The 9,231-nt window shown below is 35.6% G+C and overlaps 1 pseudogene across 1 annotated transcript; it reads right to left on the reverse strand.

The window, feature by feature from the left end:
- Positions 1–618: 618 nt before the first annotated feature.
- Positions 619–9,231, reverse strand: LOC143587189 (kinesin-like protein KIN-14Q; annotated as a pseudogene). The gene is made up of 20 exons (XR_013144837.1): positions 8,866–9,231; positions 8,727–8,777; positions 8,562–8,639; positions 8,401–8,475; positions 8,206–8,280; positions 8,048–8,119; positions 5,549–5,578; positions 5,342–5,428; positions 4,654–4,895; positions 4,411–4,573; positions 4,248–4,324; positions 4,067–4,165; positions 3,893–3,991; positions 3,634–3,810; positions 3,276–3,561; positions 2,957–3,118; positions 2,192–2,407; positions 2,082–2,119; positions 1,695–1,984; positions 619–1,597 (listed from the first exon to the last, which is right to left on the reverse strand). The product of XR_013144837.1 is annotated as a kinesin-like protein KIN-14Q (transcript).

A 9,231-nucleotide genomic window follows, 5' to 3' on the forward strand; every position in this document is an offset into this window, starting at 1 on the left:
TATACAAAATCTTATATTCCTAATATGCACAAGTGTATATTAAATCCAAAACCCAAAATCACTTTATAAGTTTTTCTAATAGGAATTACATAAGATTTTCTTCGTTTAATCAAAATTAAATACATAAATATTCTATACGATTTTAGGGACAAAGTTTATTAAGTTGGGTTTTTTTTTTCAAAAAAAAAAATATATATCACATGTAAAACATAAATTTGTGTGGCTTGGCAACTCCTAACCAATCATTATTTAGTTACCAACATAGATATTATTAAATTTAAATAAATAATGATAAGGTTAAGATTCCCAATTTTCAATTATAGAGTTATCAAAACAATAATTTAAGACCCACACACCCACCCCCACCTCCCAACCTGTTTGCAGTTATGTTAGTTGCACTTATCTATCTTTATAAAATATAAAATATTTCTTTACTAAAATCAAGATCATTAAAACTAATGTCTATAACATAAACATGTAGGAGCATGTGTCCAAGCTTCAACTTGCATTCACTTTTTTGGCCAAAACATTAATAATCAACCAATACATTATACATCATGTGTTATGGGCTTGCTACTATGGGCTTTTAATACTTTGGACCAATATAGACAAAAACTACAAAAGTGACATTCAAACTAAATCCAATTAAAATAACATTAAATCCACCTAAACATTCTTAAAACTATGAATGTTAGTTTGGTTTTTGTTTCACACAGCCTATGAAACACTTATTGAAAACTAAAATTAAATATCAACCAAAACAAGTGTTCACTCAATCCATAATCAATCACACTCACCCAAACTATCTACATTAAAAATAAACCATGCAAACATACACTCAAAGCCCTCCTTTGCCAATATTCCACTTTCTTTCCTTTTCCATACAATTCTGTTGCTTTGTTCTTCTCCCATTGGCAACAAACCTATGGGCCCCACGCCCTCGTGAACCGATGGAAACCCGCACGCGATCCACCGCCACATTCAAACCACCCGCTCTTCGTGTCTGCAACGGGGATTTCATATTGTTTTTCTTGTTAACGCTTCGTCTCAACGCGTTCATCAGTTTCTTTTTAGGACTTTCTACCGCTAAAGGCGGCTCCATAATGGCTCCGTCCACGTATTCATTGTCACTTTCTATTAATGGCAATGGTGCAAATCTGGTTGGTGCTAGAGTAGTTGGTAAAGGGATCAAAGAGTTTCTTCGTGGTAATACCGATCTCACAGGGGCCCGGTGTGAAGTCGTGCATATGGAGGCCCTACTGGTTCGTTTAGGAATCTTGAACGGTACAGTCAAACACGGGTTGTTTTCTTTTTCGTTCTCTTTTTCGATATTGTCATCAAGGTTGACAAGGTCTCTTGATGGAGGAAAAGGTGGAGGTAGTTTGTAGGTGGTTTGAATGATGTTTGATTGGTTCTCTTTGCTTTCTTGATTGAGTTTGTGGGTGTTTAACGGTTTAGAAGCAAACGGTTGTCTTGAAAATGTGGAAACCGGGTCGTCTTGCTGCTGTTGTTTCATCTGCTGTTCTGCTATCTTTGTGTCAACGTGTTGGCGTGCGAGTTTCCTCTCTACTAAAAGTTGTGATTCGAGTTCTTTAACCTGAAAACAAAAAAAAGAATCGTTTTTTTATCTTGATTACGGTTAAACCAAGGTTTTGATGATAAACATGATGAATAATAAACAATTAAACATGTACCTTATCTTGCAAAATCTTGTTTTTGAGTTCTTTTTCTTTCAACTTCATGTCTAAACCATGAAAGCTATCCTCCATTTTCTTGATCTGTAGATCTTTGTTCTTCATCTCGTGCTTGTATTTCTCGGCCATTTGCTTATACTTTAAAACTTCCGAGCTTTCGATTTGTTTCTTTGCGGGGCCCAATTCTATTCCCCTCACTCTGCTGGCAAAGTTAAGAGAGCAAAGTGATTCACCTAAATCATTCTCATTGGGACTAATCTGCACAAACATAAGCGTCTTCGAGTCTCCACCTAAAATATCATAAATGCGCATTGTATTGTGTCATAAAACAATAAATATCATATTAGAAAGTATAAAAATGTAAACTTTAGTGTATTTTAACTGTACCTAGAGAATCTTGAAGCAAATGTGTAAGCTTTGAGTTTCTGCAAAAGACCAAAAACATAATTAAAAGATTTAAACTTGAAACCTTAAAAAGGGCCGGATATTTGAAATACCTAAAGGGGATGTGTGGGCTCTTAGTTGCTAAAGCGGATATAACATCTCCAAGTGCGGAAAGCGATCGGTTTATGTTTTGGGTTTCTTTGAGTCTTTCTCCTTGCACCTCGGTTTTTGCGATCCGTTCACTTCCTGCTAAATCAACTAGCCAAAGTTTGCTCCGTGTGCATTCTCCACTCACCAAATTCTCACCTTTAACCATCACACAATGTATGCTGCATACAAATATGATATCACATTTACAAACACTAAAAGGAAGCAAAATGGGTGGGTCGACCCGTTTCCATAGGTTCTTTTTAACTAACATGCATAGACCAATCATAAGTAACTGTTTGAAATTTTTGCCACCTTTAACAAACATGAAACACCATTCAAGAAAGTAATCTAGGGTCAAGAAAACACGAACCAACACAGCAAAATGGGTGGATCAACCCGTTTCGTTAAAACTATTTTTTCGTTAAGACAGAAAAATGGGTGGGTCGACCCGTTTCCATTATAGTTGTTTTTCAATTTACCCGTTTGATCAGATGGAGACAAGAGAAACTCGAATAGTCCCAATCACAAGTAACCATTTAAGAAACTAATCTAGGGTCAAGAAAACAAGAATCAAAACATAAAAACCGGGTGGGTCGGCCCGTTTCCAAAAAAGCTATTTTTTTCAACTTACTCGTTTGCCCGTTTGATTAGTTAAAAATAAAAATATCCCTAACGACTTGATCATAAGAAACAAATAAAGGGTCAAGAAAATAAGAACCAAGACTCACCAATGAGATCGGCTACTATGCTCATTAGCATTGGTTGACCCGACCGCCCTTGAACTACTGCCGGTTTTCAAAACTTCCCAAACCTCACTCATGTTGCTCACCTCAGCCTCAACCAGACCCGGAACATGGTGCAGCCCTTCACCAACTTGTCTAATTTCAAGCCTAGTAAAAAAAATTACAGCATTTTCAAAAATTAAAAAATAAAAAGAAAAACACTCCAAATAATCAAATATAAAATTACAGCATTTTCAAAAATTAAAAAATCTTAAACAAACACACTCCAAATAATCAAATATAAGGAATATTGTTAAGAATCTACCTCTTTGCAGCAACTCCTGGCTGTGAACTTGGAAGTAGTAGATCGCGAATCTGCTCATTATAAACCTCCAAAACGCTTACTGATACTTCATACCGGATTTGATTCTTACGTTCGTTAATCACACGAAACAATTCTTCAAGAGTCCTGAAATTAACGCCTCGGTTTTCATGTGTACCCTCCATGGTAAAAGTCTTCCCGGTTCCAGTTTGTCCATAGGCAAATATGCACACATTGTATCCATCAAGAACCGAGGTTGCAAATGATGAAGTGTCCTCAAAAACATCAACTATTAAAATTCATGTTAGCATTTAGTAACCATATAAACAGATAGTTTTTGTGCAGTTAAATGTTAGTTTACCTTGGTCTGCTTCAGGGCTAAAAACTGAATCAAACTTAAAGTTCTTTTTAAATGATATATTAGACTTTACTCTAAGTTCACCATCTTTAGAACCTTCAAAATCAAATGTCATTGAAGCTCCTTCTGCAATCTCTTCTGAGTTCAAAGGTCTACACCGACAAAATACTCTAATGTTCCCTACAATATTAACCATCATATTTAGCATGGTTTGTTTTAGATCACACAACATGTTACTGAAAACTAGAATCCGAAATCTAACCTTTTAACTCTTGGATCTTGTTGTAAAGTTCTTTTCTTTCTTTAGCTCCTTCATTGAATCTGATCTTAAGATCTTCATTTTGTGCAACTTGTTCATTAACTATCAAATGAACAAACAATATGAGTTATGTTTATTTCATTCTTTAAATTGATATTAACAAAATGCAAAGCTTACTTCTTGATTGAATGATGCAACTCGTGTCATTCATTTCAGCAGCATGTTTTTGTAGGCCTCTGCCTCTTCTAGCAGCTTGATTTGATCCATTTTCATGATCTATTTTCACAAATAAATCTTGAAATTTTTTTTGTATACGAAACATTAAAACTTTATGGTGTAATAACATGATGCCTTATACCTTAAGTTTTCTTGACATGTCTCTTAATGATGAAAACCATTTACTCTTTTCTTTCACTTGACCCTCAACCGCAAAAGCTGTCAAAAACAATAAACAAATGAATTTTTTTCTAAGAAAATTTTAAAATCTAGCGATCGGTTTCAAAAAACGTGAATGTTAATACCCAATGATCCAACATGCATTGACTTTCTCATTAACTCGTTTTGAAGTTCTCTTAACGACTTTAAAGCTTCTTCACATTCTTTACTCTTTAATTCATTTTCCCGCTTCATCATCTCCAACGCCTTCTTTGCTTTCATTAACTCATCACGCTCTTCATTATTTTCCTGCAAAATGAATCAAAGAATCAAATGGGTTGCTTTTTAACTTAAATAATTATGTAAAATCATTGTGTAACGATAATTACTCTGCTTGATGTTAATGGAAGGAGCTCAAATGAAGCTTTTGAGCTACCAAGATTTTCATTTGTACTTTGGCTGTAATCCTTAATTCTGGATGCCTCATTAATACCATTTTCAAAAGAGAGTTCCATGGATGAATGTTTTAATAACTTGGGAGAATCTTCATAAGTTCGGTTAGGAATTTTGGGCGATCCAGAGCAGATAACTAAATCAGGTGAAGTTAAAGAAAACCCTAGCTGGGAGTAACCTGTAAAATAAGAAAATGAAAATAATGTTCTGGTAATTAAGTTTATGAATCTTGAAAATTTATATAGAAGTGGTAAAAATTTATACTTTTTGTCAAATTCTCATCATCCTCAAGAACAACTTCAGTCCCAATTGCTTCTGAGATTAAGTTCCTCCATGAAATTTCTAGTTCAAGAAAACAATAATTAGAGTACAAAATATTACTTTCTTCCAAGAAAACTAAAAAATATTGTTTTTAATTGTTTGAATTATAATATAAAAAATTATATTAAAGTAGTAAGATTTGTACCTTTTTTCACAGTTGTCTCTGAGCATATTGCTAAATCAGGTGAATTTAAAGAAAACTCTAGCTTGGAATGACCTAAAAATCAAGAAAATGAAAAGATTATTCTGGTGATTTAGTTTATGAACCATGAAAAATTTATATAAAAGTGCTAAATTTTATACTTTTTATCATATTCTCATCCTCATCCTCATCCTCAAGAACATCTTCAGTCCCAATTGCTTCTGAGATTGAATTCCTCCATGAAATTTCTAGTTCAAGAAAACAAGAACCCAAGTACAAAAGTTTTACCTTCTTCCAAGAAAACTAAAAATGTAGTTTTTAATTGCTTAAATCTTATAAAAAACAATTTAAATAAAACATTTTTGTACCCTTTTTCACATTCTCATCATCAAGAACATCTTCAGGCCCAATTGCTTCTGAACTTGAACCCCCCCAAGAAATTTCTATCACAAAAAAACCCTAATTAGTAAAAAAAGATTATATTCATAAATCATGGAATTAAATATAAAAATTATAAAATTTTGCACCTTTTTTCACATTTCCACTATCAAGAACACCTTGATCAGTTTCAATTGCATCTGAGCTTAAATTCCCCCAAGAAACTTCTATTTCAAAAAAAACTTACATTCTTCAAGACCCAATCAATCAACATAATAATAATTATAATTAATCCTTTAATCACAAACACCCACCATCAAGAACATCATTTCCAATCGGATCCATACAATCTTTAGCCCTAATTTCTGTTACAAGAAACCAAGATTAAAAAAACCCAAGAATAAAAATTGAATCTTGAAACACAAAACCCCTAATTGAGTGACAAAAACATACTGTGAGATTGGGTTTCTTGAACTGGTTGGTGTTGATCTTGCAACTGTTGGGTAAGAACATCAGTGATTAGAAGTGGGTCAAATCTGTTATCATCCATATATTTAAACTTTGAACCAAAAAGTGTTGATTGCAGTTTTCTTGAAGGAAGAGAAAGTGGGTGCCTTTGGATGATTTGGTTAAGGCTGAGGGGTGTGGGGGCTCTAACGGGGGCGTGAGTGGAGGCTCCAGCCAATAATATTGTGACGTGTGGCAGAGAGAGAAACTGAATAAGGGGGTGTTGGAGCCCCCGCTGGAGCCCCTGGCCCTGGTGTGGAGGGGCTCCAGCGGATTTTTTTTTTATTTTTTTATAAATATATTCAAAAAACGTATTATTAAAAAAACTCATAAATTATTAAAAAAAACACACATTAAAAAAAAACACATTAATATCTACAAATAAAATAAAAATTAAAGTATTAAAAAAACATTATTCTTATTCTTCGGCTTGGTCTTCTTCGATCAACCTCTTTCGGATACGTTCCTTTTGCTTTTCCATCAGCATTTGATCGACCGGATTTAGGTTACTGAAGTCTCTTGTAAGGAAGTCCAAATCTCTCATTCGACTTTTTTCCTTTTTGTCATTAGAGACCACCTCCATGGTTTTGTTGAATTTATTGAGGGATTCAACAAGATCGACGATGTTTACGGCTCCCCCCACAGCCGGTTTTTTCCCCTTGGCGTCCCTTCCCAATGGCCGCTTCCTCGGCGGTGAAGACGTTTCCTCCCCCGCAATGTTTAGGTCGAATCCAACGCGGCAATCCGACCCGGCGGAAGTGCTATACGCTCCAGACGAACTAGTTTTAGTCCGTTTCGGCCCTACTTCCGCATCAAGGTCCGGCGCCACCAGCTCAACCCACTTGGAACACCTTTTCAACCTCTCCCACAACTTTAAATCGTCCCAAGTCTTCACCATCCCATACCTCCGCAAACACTCCTGCCTCCACTCTTCGACAGTGAAATTGTAAACCGCCAAATCATCACTGCCACTTGGTCTCATAAGACCGGCGTTCCTGTTGAAAAGATTAGTAAACAAGCCGACAAATTTTCTGATTTCGGACCACCGACCCGAAATCATATCGGCGTTTCGCTCTGTACTCCCAACGAGCGTATAGAACGTCTCCCTAACCTTTGTCCAAAAAACCTTGCTTTTTTGGTAGTCGGCTGCAAAATGAATAATTAAATTAGATTTCCAGTTAACTTTTTTTTTAACTTTTTTATTAAAAATCATTTTTAAAAACGTTAAAACAATTACCGCAACGCCGATCCTCAGAAATGACTATCCAAGCCCGACACAAGGCTTCCTTCTCATCCGATGACCACGGAGTGGTTTTCCGTTTCGTCCTCGGAGTCGAAGCCGGTCCCGGCCCGTCCGTTGCAAGTTGTTTTTTCCGGTGGACGCGTCTTCTTGCTCCCGTAGCATCACCGTGTGATTCTTGTGTCTCTGGAACAACAAAGTTAGGAGACGGTTGTATCAACGATGGTTGAAAGCCGGATGTTTCTTGCGGCCCCGAATAAAACATCGGTTGGTCTGGTGACGACCATAAATCGTCGTCAATATAATCTGAATCTAGGTTTGGGTACCAATTTCCAGACATTTTTTGGGTATTATATAGGAGTTTGGGATATTATATAAGGGTTTGTAAGGTGAAGTTGTGTTTTGATATGGTTGAAATGGGAGTAATTTGGGGTATTATATAGAGGTTTTAAGGTTTTTTTTTAAAAAAATAATGAGCTCCAACGGCTCTTTCTCTCGAGCTCAACGGCTCTTTCTCTCTCTTCTCCCGCGACCACACTCACGCCTGCCTGGGGGCTCGCGCTCGCGCCCCGTTCGCGCCCCGGTTCGCGCCCCGGTGGTGTGGGGTTAGCGCCTGGGGGCGCGAGCGGAGGGGCTCTCGCGCCCAGGTTAGCGCCCCACACCCCAAGAAAACTAAAAAATATTGTTTTTAATTGTTTGAATTATAATATAAAAAATTATATTAAAGTAGTAAGATTTGTACCTTTTTTCACAGTTGTCTCTGAGCATATTGCTAAATCAGGTGAATTTAAAGAAAACTCTAGCTTGGAATGACCTAAAAATCAAGAAAATGAAAAGATTATTCTGGTGATTTAGTTTATGAACCATGAAAAATTTATATAAAAGTGCTAAATTTTATACTTTTTATCATATTCTCATCCTCAAGAACATCTTCAGTCCCAATTGCTTCTGAGATTGAATTCCTCCATGAAATTTCTAGTTCAAGAAAACAAGAACCCAAGTACAAAAGTTTTACCTTCTTCCATGAAAACTAAAAATGTAGTTTTTAATTGCTTAAATCTTATAAAAAACAATTTAAATAAAACATTTTTGTACCCTTTTTCACATTCTCATCATCAAGAACATCTTCAGGCCCAATTGCTTCTGAACTTGAACCCCCCCAAGAAATTTCTATCACAAAAAAAACCCTAATTAGTAAAAAAAAGATTATATTCATAAATCATGGAATTAAATATAAAAATTATAAAATTTTGCACCTTTTTTCACATTTCCACTATCAAGAACACCTTGATCAGTTTCAATTGCATCTGAGCTTAAATTCCCCCAAGAAACTTCTATTTCAAAAAAAACTTACATTCTTCAAGACCCAATCAATCAACATAATAATAATTATAATTAATCCTTTAATCACAAACACCCACCATCAAGAACATCATTTCCAATCGGATCCATACAATCTTTAGCCCTAATTTCTGTTACAAGAAACCAAGATTAAAAAAACCCAAGAATAAAAATTGAATCTTGAAACACAAAACCCCTAATTGAGTGACAAAAACATACTGTGAGATTGGGTTTCTTGAACTGGTTGGTGTTGATCTTGCAACTGTTGGGTAAGAACATCAGTGATTAGAAGTGGGTCAAATCTGTTATCATCCATATATTTAAACTTTGAACCAAAAAGTGTTGATTGCAGTTTTCTTGAAGGAAGAGAAAGTGGGTGCCTTTGGATGATTTGGTTAAGAAGTGGTTTCACTTTGAGGCGTTATGTGAGATGAGGAAGACCGTTGGGTGTTTGAAATTTCAAAACTTTTAGCCCGGTTCAAGATGTAGAAGAAATGGGAAATTTGGAGTAAAAGTTGCAAGTAATTAATGTCACAAGAATCAAATTCATTGAATTGATTTTATTTACCAAAAATGACTTCTTTT

The sequence above is a fragment of the Bidens hawaiensis genome, unplaced genomic scaffold (assembly GCF_021521415.1).
Source record: "Bidens hawaiensis isolate Kalapana, Puna unplaced genomic scaffold, B.hawaiensis_p1.1 tig00001575_1, whole genome shotgun sequence".
NCBI classification, from domain to species: Eukaryota; Viridiplantae; Streptophyta; class Magnoliopsida; order Asterales; family Asteraceae; genus Bidens; species Bidens hawaiensis.